Source organism: Panthera uncia (assembly GCF_023721935.1).
Source record: "Panthera uncia isolate 11264 chromosome B3 unlocalized genomic scaffold, Puncia_PCG_1.0 HiC_scaffold_1, whole genome shotgun sequence".
Classification (NCBI taxonomy): domain Eukaryota; kingdom Metazoa; phylum Chordata; class Mammalia; order Carnivora; family Felidae; genus Panthera; species Panthera uncia.
This window is the reverse complement of record NW_026057582.1, coordinates 24,309,068-24,323,288: the sequence shown is the minus strand read 5'-3', so window position 1 is coordinate 24,323,288 and position 14,221 is coordinate 24,309,068. Positions and strand designations below refer to the sequence as shown.

General features: G+C 39.7%; 1 protein-coding gene across 1 annotated transcript in view; it reads right to left on the bottom strand.

Moving 5' to 3' along the window:
* Positions 1-14,221, bottom strand: part of SPTLC2 (serine palmitoyltransferase long chain base subunit 2) — a 107,769-nt gene that overhangs the window by 40,092 nt on the left and 53,456 nt on the right. The gene's annotated exons all lie outside the window — the stretch shown is intronic.

The following is a 14,221-nucleotide window of genomic DNA, read 5'->3' as shown; positions in this document are numbered from 1 at the left end:
AAAGAAAGAAAGAAAGAAAGAAAGAAAGAAAGAAAGAAAGAAAGAAAAGAAAAGAAAAGAAAAGGAGGGAGGGAGGAAGGGAGAAGAAAAAGAAAAAAATAACCCTTAAATTCCTTAAAAACTAGTTTGCATTATTAACTGAGGTTTTCTTTAAAATAAACATTCTAGGGACACCTGGGTGGCTCAGTCGGTTAAACACCTGACTTCGGCTTAGGTCACGATCTCACAATTTGTGGGTTTGAGCCCCACGCCGGGCTCTGTGCTGACAGCTGGGAGCCTGGAGCCTGCTTCAGATTCTGTGTCTCCCTCTCTCTCTCCCCCTCCCCTCTCTCCCTCTCTCTCTGCCCTCCCTCTCTCTCTCTCTCTCTCTCTGCCCCCTCCCTCTCTGCCTCTCTCTGCCCGCTCACACTCTGTCTCTCTCTCAAAAATAAATAAACATTAAAAAAAAATTTTTTTTTTTTTTTTTTTTTTGCACATTCTAGGGCCTTGTCCACCAAGACTCAGTGGTCTGGTAGAATGGATTAGAATCCTCATTTCTAACAAGCTCTACAACACTGGTGCTCAAGTTCGAGGTGATTTTAAATAACACCCTGCAGGGGTCTTACCCCCAGATACTCACAGGGTCTGCAAGGGACCCTGACATCAGCATTATTACTAACTTTAAAGCCTTCCTTTGTGTGAGCAAGTTAAGAACCACTTCACTAAAAGTGCCTTTGATGCCCAGGGTCCATGGACAAAGCTTGAGAACAGAGGCTTACAACAGTGTATCTTAATGAGGTCCTTCTGAACCTTACTTCACCACCGGAGCAGATGGCAGGCACATTAAAATATTTAGATAATTAGAAAAACCATAGGTGACTTTTTGTTTGTTTCCTTAAATCAATTCCTCTTCAAAAAGCTCTCAAATGTGGCAAGGCTTCAGAAGGATATCTGGTTCTTAATTGAGAACAGAGTCCATACACCCTCTCCTTTTTTTTAAATATGTAGCAAAATTGGTGAAAAACTAGGATCAAGTCTCCTAGACAAAGTCCTCAGAAATAATTCTGGGGGCAGGGGGGAAGCAATTCTAATCATGCTAAGGTTTAGAAAGTTCTTCTCCAACAAACAAAACAGAGCCTGGGTTATAAAGGTTCACAAATTAGAAATGATAAGAACAGGCTTAAGGAATGGTCATAAGGCTCAGCTAAACAGTAACTGAATAAATCAAACTGTGGGGAAAAAAATCTTCAAAATAAACTTGTTTTTAATTTTTTTAATGTTTTATTATTTATATTTGACAGAGAGAGACAGAGCATGAGCAGGGGAGGGGCAGAGAGAAAGGGAGACACAGAATCTGAAGCAGGCTCCAGGCTCTGAGCTGTCAGCACAGAGCCCGACACGGGGCTTGAACTCACAAACCGCAAGATCATGACCTGAGCCAAAGTCAGACGCTTAACTGACTGAGCCATCCAGGCGCCCCTAAAATAAATTTGATTATGTAATAAAACTAAGGTAATTCACCCAGTTTCATCTTAAAAAACAAAATGACCCTGTACTGACTCACAGTGCTTTAATTAAGAATTAACTTCCTTATATCATCTTACTACATCTCCCAAAGGAGGAACATCCAGTGCAGGCTCCTTTCCTGTCCCATGGGAACCTCCAACTCCTTATTTATGTTTTGCATTAAGAACCATATTCTACGAACTGAACAAGTCTACATTTGTTCAAAGGTTAGCTCCCAGCCTGCTGCCTGTGGGCATCTTAATAGCTAGTTTCAAACAAACTCTGAAGCAAGACACAAAGGGAGAGACCACTCTTGTGGTGAGACACTTTTATTAGCATTTGGATGTGGAAGAAAGAGATGGGAGTGGAAGAAGAAACAGACTGTGCAACAGAGCTCTGGAGTATTCTGAACAGATTCCTAAAACAGAGAAGGAGGCTTAAGGGGTTATTGATCCATGGAGAGGAAATAGGTAGATAAATACCCCAAAGGACTTCCATTTGCAGGGCTAATTACTCACAAATAAATTTAGGTTTTTTGGAATACTAGCATACCAGAAATCAGAAAATTAGAATGAGGTTATAAAGGTCTATTTTAATAAAATGTTAAATACCATTAATGCAACTTCAGAAGAAACGGAGTTCAAGAAAGTCACGTTCTTTCAATTTAGAGACAAGATATTGAGAAAACTTGCACCATTTGTGGGCTGAAATTTCTCCACTCATGAAGCGGTCATATTGCTTGCGATTTTTTTTTATTTTTTTTTTAAATGTTTATTTTTGAAAGAGAGAGAGCACAAGCAGAGGAGTGGCAGAGAGAGAAGGACAGAATCCAAAGCAGGCTCTAGGCTCTGAGCTGTCAGCACAGAGCCCAACGTGGGGCTTGAACCCACAAACTGTGAGATCATAACTTGAGCCGAAGTTGGATATTTAACCAACTGAGCCCCAGGCACCCCTGAAGTGGTCATATTGCTTGCCGATTCTAGAAGGCTTAAGCTATTGGTTAAAAAGCCCTTTAGGCTACATAATGATGAAGTTAATTTACAAAAGGAAAATCTTTCTTTTTCTTTAATTGCTGGTAATTTACTAGAGTGAAAGCTTCTATAGAAAAAAATCCACTTAGATGGGCCACCTGGGTGGCTCTGTCAGTTAAGGGTCTTGACTCTTGATTTGGGCTCAGGTCATGATCTCACAGTTTGTGAGCCTGCGGTGGGCACTGTGTGGACAGTACGAAACCCACTTGGGATTCTCAATCTCTCTCTCTCTGTCTCTCCCCATCCCTCCCTCTCTCTCTCCTCCGCCTGCTTAAGTACACTCTAAAAATAAACATTAAAAAAAAGGGAAAAATCCATTTAGAAAAATTAAAGGAACATAAGATTAATAAAATCTGAGTTTGCCTCAAATAATTAGCTAGCTTCAAGGAAGTTTAAGATTTTGGGGGGATGATGGTGAGGAAGGAGCTTTTGGGGGAGGAGACAGAAGGAGGAACCTGAGAAAAGAGGAAGCTGAAAAAAGGAAGAATTTACCTGTGGCTCTGAGACCAGGTCTTTTCTGGAATCCTATCCCTAGCACTAGACAGTAAGATTTTTCAAAGGCAAGTATCATGTTTGAAACCTACCACAGGATACACAGTAGATGCTTGATAAATGTTTTATAAATGTCGAAGCCAGTATCTTTTTTAACGGTGTTCAAGGAAGTCAGTTATAAGAAAGGAGGTAATCTGGTTTGATTCGCGATGTCAGATATACTGCTAAGCTATACTAAGAAGAAAACTGTTTATTAGAAAACTTGATTTTTATTTACATGAATTTCTAATATTGAATTAAACACTTAGGTAAAAGCAGATAAATAATGACAACGAAAAAAGTGGAATCCAAAAACAGTCCTGCGCGCAGAAAGCTCAGCACTTACAGAAGGGTGCCCAGGCTTAGCCTGTCCACCTAACGTAACAAATGGATGGAAAAGCTGCAGCCTCCTGCAGAAAAGCAGGAGATTCTCCTTATGCCTACCTCTCCTCCCAAAAAGATTGTTTTCTTTTCTTTTCTTTTCTAAATATTTTTTTAACATGTATTCACTTTTGAGAGACAGACAAAAAGTAGGAGAGGGGCAGAGAAAGAGGGAGACACAGAATCCAAAACAGGCCCCAGGTTCTGAGCTGTCAGCACAGAGCCCGATGTGGGGCTCAAACTCATGCATGACCTGAGCCCGAAGTCAGATGCTTAACTGACTGAGCCACCCCGGTGCCCCAAGATTCTGTTTTCTTTAAAACAGCCTCCTCAGCATGGGACTCCTGGAATGCTTTTTAAAATTATGTTTTTAAGTTTCTCAGTTCTCCTAAATTAACTTTTGACAGTTCCTGGGATTCTCAAGATGATCATTTAACACCTCATTAACAAGTCTATTATAGGAATTAATTCAAATGAGCCCAAACTAATTTTAATTAAACCTCAATCTGCCCAAGGTATTCCTTTTTTCTCCTATACAATAACCGCCTACATAGGCTCAGTTCTTTCAAAACTAAGAAGTACAAAAAGTGCAGTTTTCCGGAAAATTACTTGTCATCGTTTTTAAATTTACCTAGTAAAATGTACCTATCTATTTAATTTGTTCCATGATTTGGCCATTTCGTTTAACATTCATCTACTTAAGCAATACACTTTAAGAACCCACTCATTTTCTAATAGTTATGGATGTGTGCATTCATTCATTCAGCAAATTTATCAAAAGGCTACTACTAGATGCCAGACACTAAGCTGGGTGCTACGCATGTTATTAACTACATCTCTAGCCAGAAATAAAATACAGCCAAGCACAGCTCCAGAAAATGAAAAAGCACAATTTTAGTTGCTTTTGGTCAGTCATGTTTTGCCTGGACTCATGAATAGATCTTACAGCTAAATTTCCATTACTGGAGGTGTGCTAAGTAAAAGTTAGAATTTCAAATGTCTGGCAGAATCTGTCAGAATTTCCTAGCTGTCAGTTTTTCTAGCTGGCCTGTTCTAACTCCGTGTGTCCACTCAAAGCACGAGCCCCCCTCCTCCCCGCACACTTCCCACCCACTCTTCTCTGGCTTCGGTTCAACAGCTCCTCATCAATCCAGTCACATGACCCTCTCTTCTTTGGGAAAAGGAGAGGAACTGGAAGGAGAAAGGGGGAGAAAAGGGGAGAAAGGGAAGGAGGGAAGGAGGGAGGGAGAGGAGGGCTTACAAAGTAGGGGAGTGGGTGGATCTCAACCTCCCCTGCGCCATTGCGGCTTCTCTGAAGGCTCCACACTCTTATCACCACAGAGCAATACATCTTCCCACAAAAAAGATGAGAACATTTCTTAACAATCAACCATGTAATATCTGTGTATATGTTTAAGCCTTACTTTCATATTTTAGGCAGGATTTATTTCCATGTAGGTTATCCATGTAGTCTGGCATCTGATAACAAAACAGTTGTACTCACAAAAGTGACATACACATAGGATAAAAGTCTAGTAGTACCAAATATTAAATACAAAGTACAGAAGTGCCCCCTGCCCACCTCCAACCAGCCACCTCCATTCCCATCCCAGGAAGCGGGGCCGGGTTCTCCATCCAGCTTGTTGGCAGCTAGCACCACAGTGCTGATTAACACGCTCACACCCCTGCTTCTGTTCCAACAGCGCTGCAGGGTGGTGGTGGTGGTGGTGGTGGCGGCGGCGGTGGCGGTGTGCCAAGACAGCCGTGCTTCCGCTACTAATCACCGCCCAGTTTTGTCGTATGACTGTTTTTAATTCTCGTGGCCAGCACCGTCATAAATTTGAAGACGATTCCTTTACTTTAAAATACTTTATTAACTTAAAATAGTATTTACTGACTCTCCACCAAGTACATAACAGAAGCTGATATACCTTCATGTCCGTCACCTTCCTTTACCCCTTTCGACACCTCCTGTCTTCCGTCTGCTACTGTTTACAATGCCGAGGTTTTTGTTATTTACATTTGGTTTATAACCACTGCTAAACTTTCCATCCTTTACCTGGAACTGATCCTATAAACTAGAAATTAATTAAGAGCAATAATATTATGATTATTTCACCACACTTGTGTGAAACAAAAGAAAGTCTTCCAAGTGTCAAAACTAAGTGATTTTTTTAACACCCAACAATTCAAGTCACATTTTAGTTTTGATTTCATCTTTTTTTCTTAATTGTTTTTAATGTTTATTTGTGAGAGAGACAGAGCATGAACAGGGGAAGGGCAGGGAGAGAGGGAGACACAGAATCTGAAGCAGGCTCCAGGTTCTGAGCTGTCAGCACAGAGCCCAATGTGGGGCTCGAACTCACGAACTGCAAGATCATGACCTGAGCCAAAGTCGGACACTTAACCGACTGAGCCACCCAGACACCCAATTTCATCTTAAATGAAGAAGAGTTGTTCACTATTTCATAGCTCATCATATTATCATTTTTTTTAAGTTTATTTATTTTGAGAGAGAGAGTGAGCATGCTCGTGAGCAGGGAAGGGGCAGAGAGAGAGGGAGAGAGAATCCCAAGCAGGCGCCATGCTGTCAATGAAGAGCCCAACCCAGGGCTCGATCTCACAAACCACCATGAGATCATGACCTGAGCCGAAATCAAGAGTCAGAAGCTTAACCAACTGAGCCACACAGGCACCCCCATGTTATCATTATGAAACAACTATTTCAGATCCACTAACTCTGGCTTTGGGGAGGGGCAGGGAGAAAAATCATACTAAGCACATAACTGGAGAGAGAACAGTAGCTCCTGTGAAAACAACGAGTGCCGTAAATCCCACATTCTGACGCAGGTCATATCTTTGCTTAGAATAGATGTTCAGGGACAACCCTAAAGCTCAACTAGAATATTTAATGACAAACAAGTATTTATATTATAATCCAAGTCTTATCTGTTTTACAGTTACCTATAAATCCTATTTATATGAAACTAGGTTCAGTGTCTCTATCCTAATCTGATTCATAACATTTCTCCAACAATTCTTAGGCTCCATTTCTTTATCACTGATGAGATACACCTGCCAGTGAGAATGGAGCAAATGTTTCTCAGGCTCAGAAAGCCAGCTTACAAATGGTTGCTACGTCACAAGTGGACCTGGTTAGGGACAGCAAAGGTCAAATCACCTGTATCATCAAAGTTTGAGGATTTATCCCACTAAGGGAAAATCAGTAACAACATCAAATCAAAGATACATTTATATTTTAAAAACCAAATTATTAAACTTAAGTCTCTTGTATGTTTCTTCCTAAATCCTATAATTCTAGGAACATTGGTCAGTATACATACATGAGGCTTCAATGCAGGAATAATACTATATGAGTGAATGAATGATCTTTTCCTCTTAGGTGCATAGCTTTATCAAGTCCTCAGCATTTAAGAGCACAAAGAATATAAGGGACTAAATCGTAGGTCATTAACTCTTAATAATGCCTCTCTTCAAGGCACCAAAGTATTCATTTAATCATCCCCCAAGTATTTACTGCATGCTTACTATGTGCCAAACACAGTTCTAAACAGAAAGAATCAAATGAACAGGATGGCCAAAACTCCGTGATTTTGTGGAGTTTATATTCTACTTTGGGAAGATATAGGTAACAATTATGAGAATAATCAAGTCAAACAATTATTGACTCTAAGTTCCTGATACAGGCACTATTTAAGGTGCGAAGGAGGAACAAGACAAGGATCTTAACAGGGGAGGTGACATACATACAGAAACATTACAGCCAAGGGTTAGGGAACTTCAATACATTATACAGTGAAATCTCCACACTACTGGTCTAGCTCCAGCACCTGACCAACAAGCTTTTCAAGTTACTACCCAGTAATACTGCCATAACTGAACGTTCATTTTTGGAAAAGTTTCTGTCTTTCTATAACAGCATTATTCTATGACAGTTCATCCTTGTATTATCAAAAATATTAGCTAAAGGGAAAAAATAAAGTGTGAATACTAACACAGGACTCAGAAACTTAATTCATCTGAGACAAAACCAAAAATTATTAGACTCGCTGAATATGGCAATAATAAACTTTATATGCTCATTGGAATTGTACTGTAGCTACACAATCAGTTATGAAGAAAAAAACCCAAAAGCAAGTAACATAAAATACTTTAAAATACTTAAAACAGTCAAAATTACAATGAAAAGGTAAAGTTTAGAGATTTCATCACATATTTGGTGTTTTAGGACTGGACACCAATTTTAACATCTAGCAGTTAAGTCTACGAACTGACTTACATACACACTTTAGACAAAACACTGTGTACAAACATTAAACACCAACCCTGTGAGACAAAATTATAAGTCTGTGATACTATAAAGTTGTGAAAAAAGGCTTTTGAGAGAAAAAGGGTATTAGCACAAAGGTGTTGTAAAAGAGCCTTTCAGTTGGCCCTGAAGAATGAACAGAATTTGGGGGATAGGAGGATAAGCATTCCGGCAGAGGGACCAAGCTGGTTTAAATAAGGATATGTGAGAGGATACAGAAAAAGATGGGTTAAGCTACTGTTAAATGTAGATGACCTTGAGCATCGTATAAATTATTTGGACTTTATTCTGCGAGCAACTAGTAGATACTGAAGACTGCTATTTTCTATTTCTGCATCTTTAAGCAGATGCTGACAAACAGCTGTCTGTTAGGAAGAGCAACAGGTGGCTGTGTTCAGGAAAGATTGCAGCAAGAAAAAGGCAGTTATAGACTGGGGCAATAGTTTGGGCAATAGGTAATCAGGGCCTGAAATAGAAATGTGGCAATGGGAGTAAGCAGAAGTGAGAGGCAGAATCAACAAAATCTGACTTAGATATGGGGGAAGTTGACCAAGATTTCAGGCCTGAATAACCTGAAGATAGAAAACCGCAGTGTAACTTCTGTGCTGTTCCTGTTCAAGATACATTCCTGAGTCTTAATCATGAGGAAAACACTGGGTGAACCCAAACTGAGGAATATTCTATAGCATAAGTGGCCTGTAATCGTTCGTGGTGTCAAAGTCATGGAAGTCAAAGAAAGAGTGGGAACTGTGGCGGCAGAAGACTAGAGACGGGGACCATTAAATGCAACACGTGATTCTGAACCACACCTGCATCACTCGGACGGACACTGGCCAAACTTAAAAGGGGTCTGTGGAATAGACAGTAATAACGTTTCAGTATTAGTTACTGAAATAACATCATGCCATACTGTTTAGTTAATTGTTAACTGTTTCAGTGTCAATTTCTGGCTTTGTATGGTTGTATTGTGGTTATGAAGGAAAATGTAGGAAGTACTCACTAAAGCATATGGGATGATGAAGCTTCTCATCAGCAGCTTGTTTTCAACTGGTTCAGGAAAAAAAAGTCTTTTGTGCTTTATTTCCAACTTTTCTGTGTGATTGTTTTAAATAAGAAAATGATTTAAAAATACTATGCTCAGAAATACTGACTCTACCATATGGCTATAGCTAGCTCTACATCATGGAATTTTGAAATATTTGAATAATATTTCAAATGATTGTGATTTTTTTCCCACAGTTTTTAGTTGTCTTCCCCTGCCCCAGTCTCTTAAAGCCAACAGGAAAAGCCAAGAACACGGAGCAAGATTAGAATGCTCAAATTTCACATCCAGATGGCCAACCAACACACTCATCATCACTCATCATCAGGGAAATACAAATCAAAACCACAATGAGATACCACCTCACGCCTGTCAGAATGGCTAACATTATCAACTCAGGCAACAACAGATGTTGGTGAGAATGTGGAGAAAGAGGATCTCTTTTGCACTGCTGGTGGGATTGCAAGTTGGTGCCGCCACTCTGGAAAACAGTATGGAGGTTCCTCAAAAAACTAAAAATAGAACTATCCTATGACCCAGCAATTGCACTACTAGGTATTTATCCAAGGGATACAGGCATGCTATTTCAAAGGGGCACGTGCACCCCAGTGTTTATAGCAGCACTATCAACAATAGCCAAAGTATGGAAAGAGCCCAAATGTCCATCAATGGATGAATGGATAAAGAAGATGTGGTATATACACACAATGGAGTATTACTTGGCAATCAAAAAGAATGAAATCTTGCCATTTGCAACTACGTGGATGGAACTAAAGGGTATTATGCTAAGCGAAATCAGTCAGAGAAAGACAAATCTCATATGACTTCACTCATATGAGGACTTTAAGATACAAAACAGACAAACATAAGGGAAGGGAAGCAAAAATAAGATAAAAACAGGGAGGGGGACAAAACATAAGAGACTCTTAAAATGGAGAACAAACAGAGGGTTACTGGAGGAGTTGTTGGGGGGGGGGAATGGCCTAAATGGGTAAGGGGCATTAAGGAATCTACTCCTGAAATCACTGTTGCACTATATGCTAACTAACTTAGAGGTAAATTAAAAAGAAAAAAAATGCTCAAATTTCTCCCTACATTTTCTATTTTCTTCCAGAAGCTGCAAAGTTTCCAAAAATGAAACCTGCACACTTAAAAATAAAAGACATAAGAAAGATGATCTTTGTATGGCAACAAGAAACTTGTGCTGCAAATCAACAGGGGTCCATACGTGGCCAGGAAAGAAGAAAATAAAAACTACCTTAGCACAGGTAATACATGAACTTCCTAAATCAGTCTCAAAATTGACATTCTGAATAAAAGCCTCAAATTTATGACCACATATAAAATGCTAAAAACTCGAATAATAGATTATCTTAAAGAAAAGATACATAATCAGGGTGCCTGGGTGGCTCAGTCGGTTGAGTGTCTGGCTTCGGCTCAGGTCATGATCTCATGGTCCGTGAGTTCGAGCCCCACATCGGGCTCTGTGCTGACAGTTCAGAGCCTAGAGCCTGCTTCAGATTCTGTGTCTCCCTCTCTCTGCCCCTCCCCCACTCATGCTCTGTCTCTCTCTCTCTCTGTCAAAAATAAACTTTAAAAAAAAAAGAAAGAAAAGATATATAATAAATTCATGATCTTAAAAACAGAAAACTAAAACACATCTATCAAATACAGCATGTTCAGAAAAGTGAATCTGAGTGCCAAATAGGGTAGAGTGTGTGGTAATAAGGGTAGATTCAATTATATGGCACTGCAAGTGGTCAAGTGTAAACACAAAAACAAAACAAACAAAAAAATCCCATGCTAATAACTGCAGCTTATTTAAAGCATCTAGCTATAATTCTTTGAATTATCTGAAACTGACATGAGAGAGAGAGAGAGAGAGAGAGAGAGAAAGAAAGAGAAAGAAAGAAAGAAAGAAAGAAAGAAAGAAAGAAAAGAAAAAGGAAGGGAGGGAGGGAGAAGAGAGAGAAAGAGGGAAAGAGAGAAAGGAAGGAAGAAAGGAAGGAAGGGAGGGAGGGAGGGAGGGAGGGAATCAAGTTCCCAGTGACTTCACTGCCTTCAGCCCCACCTGCAACAGAACTCCATTGGGTTAGCATCCTGTTTGAAGTGGTCCTACAGCAAGGACTATTTATGGTGAAATAACTTTACACAACACAGAGATTGAAAACGTGCAAGTAAACAGAAACTGTCATATCTTATAAAAAGGAGAAAATAGTATGTCAAAAATGAACTTATTCAAAATAATGCTTGATATTTTATATCCAATAACAGAAATCAGAAAATTAGAGGGTAAGGCATGAAAAGAAAGAAAGCCAGCTTCTTAGTCCAACATTCCCTAAAACTAAAATCAAAGTCAGGACCAAGCACTTACATTACGTGACCTTTTCTCCCTCCTTCCTATACAGAAATTAAACATGAGATATCTGACACAAGGTAGAGAAAAGGCTCTTCACTTTGCAAGTTCACTGTCATGATGTAAAAGTGTCTTCAGCTCACTTATGGGTTATCTTTAGCTCTCCCCATTTCCAATTCACAGCACTGTGGAAATTCAATGAAAGAAATACTGGTGCAGCTCTTATGTAAATCTGATTCCTTCCAGATAAACTTCTTCAACATATAAAAAGTGAAAAACAGTACAATATTAAAATGCATGGTTCTAGAAAGCCTAGATAACCCAAGATGAAACTGAAAAATGCCCCTAAAATAAGCCATGCACATACATATATAACCATAAAGACATACTACAAATTAATACAAAACAGAAGAAAGCAATAAACACTTACAGAAGATATATTTGACTCAGACTAAAGAAAAGATTGTTTAAGGCACAAAAACATTGTCCACATGGGAAAAGAATCATAAATTCTATCACATTAAGAATGAAAACTTTTGTGAAAGTTTTGTGAAATTATTAACAAGATTTAAAGAAAAGCCATGTCTCTCAGGTTGAGAGACAATAGTGGTAAAGAATTATTATCCAGAATACATGAAGAACTCTTAAAAATACCCATCTAAACAAACAGCCAGGGGCGCCTGGGTGGCTCAGTAACTCTTGATCTCAGCTCAGGTTTTGATCTCAGGGTTGTAAGTTCAAGCCCCACCTTGGGCTCCACACTGGGCGTGGAACCTACTTAAGAAAATAACAAAAACAAACAAACAAAAACCCTCAGCCAATGGGACAAATGATCAGGAAAATAGAAATAAAAACTACAATGAGATTCTGTTTCACGCAGATCCTATGTGCAGGATTAAAGGGACTGACAGTATCTACAAAGACAAGGAAATGGGCACATGATAACTTTCATATACTAGAATGGGAGACTGAACTGCTGTAAGGACTTCTGAAAGAATTTGGCAGCCTCTGAGGATGTCCACCAATATCACTGCAAGATAAAGAATCTCGGCCACACTGTTGCCGCAGCACCATGTAACAACAGCGAAAAAGAGCTGACAACCTAAATGTCCATCAATAGAGCGATGAACACAGAAGCTGTGGTAATACTGCGTGGAACATGTAACGGCAAAAACAAATGAATGAGAACCTCACACTCAACAGAAATAATGCAAACAATATTAAGCAAACAAAATAAATGGCAGAAAAACTTCCCTCATATGACCAACTCATGTAACATTTAAAAACAGAAAATACCATAGACAGTCCTCACTACTGGAATCCAGTCTGTTCCTAAGTGTGTCACACTGTGAATTTTCAGGCGGCAGAGTCTGTATATTACAACATTCAAAAATAAGAAAAATTACATGTTCCTGGCTCATCCAAAGCTCCAAACTGAAACAGTCTTCAATATCTACGTAACAGCCTACCAAGAATTTCTATAAAATAGAAGGCACCTAAAATACCAATGACCTATTTTAACCCTCAAACAACTGAAGTACTCTAGCGTGCATCATTCAGTGATGCTGCCCAGTACGGAGTCTATTATATTTCTACTTAGGCATTCACTCGTCTCCATGAGCATGAACACTCCCACGTTTTCTTCAAATGCAGGGACATCCATGGGCCTCTTGTGCTCACCTATTTCCTTCATAGGCTTTCCTGCATATCACAGGACATTTTCATTAGTAATACAGGGAAGGTAAGAGATATTGCACAACACATTTTACAACACAAGTGGACAAAGGACCGGGTCCTATCAGGAAAAGAGGAGAAATACAACTGAAGTGCACTCCACAGCTTCTTCCCCAGACTTGTGCACAAGTGAAAACATCTTTGATGGTGTGCACATGATGGGGGTTTTGATTCAGACAGTTAAATTCCATAAGCATTTCTGGAAGTCATCACAGCAAAGAGTGAGCCTTCAAACAGTGGGGGATACTTACATTACATGGATATGGTCATAGTAAAAGCATAAAAGTACAGAAAGATAATTTCAGAATAGTGGTTATCTCTGGGGAATGGGTGAGAGAAACAGAAACAAGAAGGGACATTACAGGGAGTTTTAGCTATCTTTTTCTTTTTAAAAAGTGGATAAATGGGGTGAGATATTAACATCATTAAAATATTAGATCATGGGTACATTATTTTCTGTACCTTTTCATCAAATCTGAAGGACCAATAACATTTTTTTTAATGCTTATTTATTCTTGAGAGAGAGAGAGAAGAATAGAGACAGAGCACAAGCAGGGGAGGGGCAGAGAGAGAGGGAGAGACAGAATCCGAAGCAGGCTCCAGGATCGAAGCTGTCAGCACACAGCCCGATGCAGGGCTCAAACCCATGAACCATGAGATCATGACCTGAGCCAAAGTCAAACACTTAGCCAGCTGAGCCACCCAGGTGCCCCTGAAGGACCAATAACATTTTTAACCTACCTGAAGCATGCCAGAAGCCTGCCAACATTAGTGAGGCCACAGATTCATAAGAATCTGAACTCAATACTAGACAAGAATCTGAATTTGATACTAGGGCAAGAGAACCAGTGTGTCTGTTTTTTTTGTGTGTCACCCTAATACCCTTAACAAGACAAGTGTGCCTCCTATCAGAACTGCCATCCTCCACACCTCACCTGCAACCCCTCTACCCGTACTATTATGCTCAGGCCACAGTGGACTCCTTGGTCTTCCTGACCACAGAGTTGCCTCCATCTCTAGGCCCTTTTATCCCTGGATTTTTCAGGGCCAAATCCTCACTTCTCTCAAATTCTTGCTAAAATCTTGCCTTCTCAATGACAGCTTTATTTAAAATTGCAAACTGGGTCCCTCAAAACTTCTCTACTTATTCTCCGGAGTACTCACCATTTTCTAGCATACTCCATAATCTGTTTCCCTCACTAGAAACCCCATTAGGCAAAAATTTGGGGGTGTTTCATTCTTGATGAATCACGAGTGCCTGGAAACAGCACCTAGCACACAGCAAGCGCTCAAATATTTGGTAAAATAGTAAAACTTCAATTTTTCTGTTA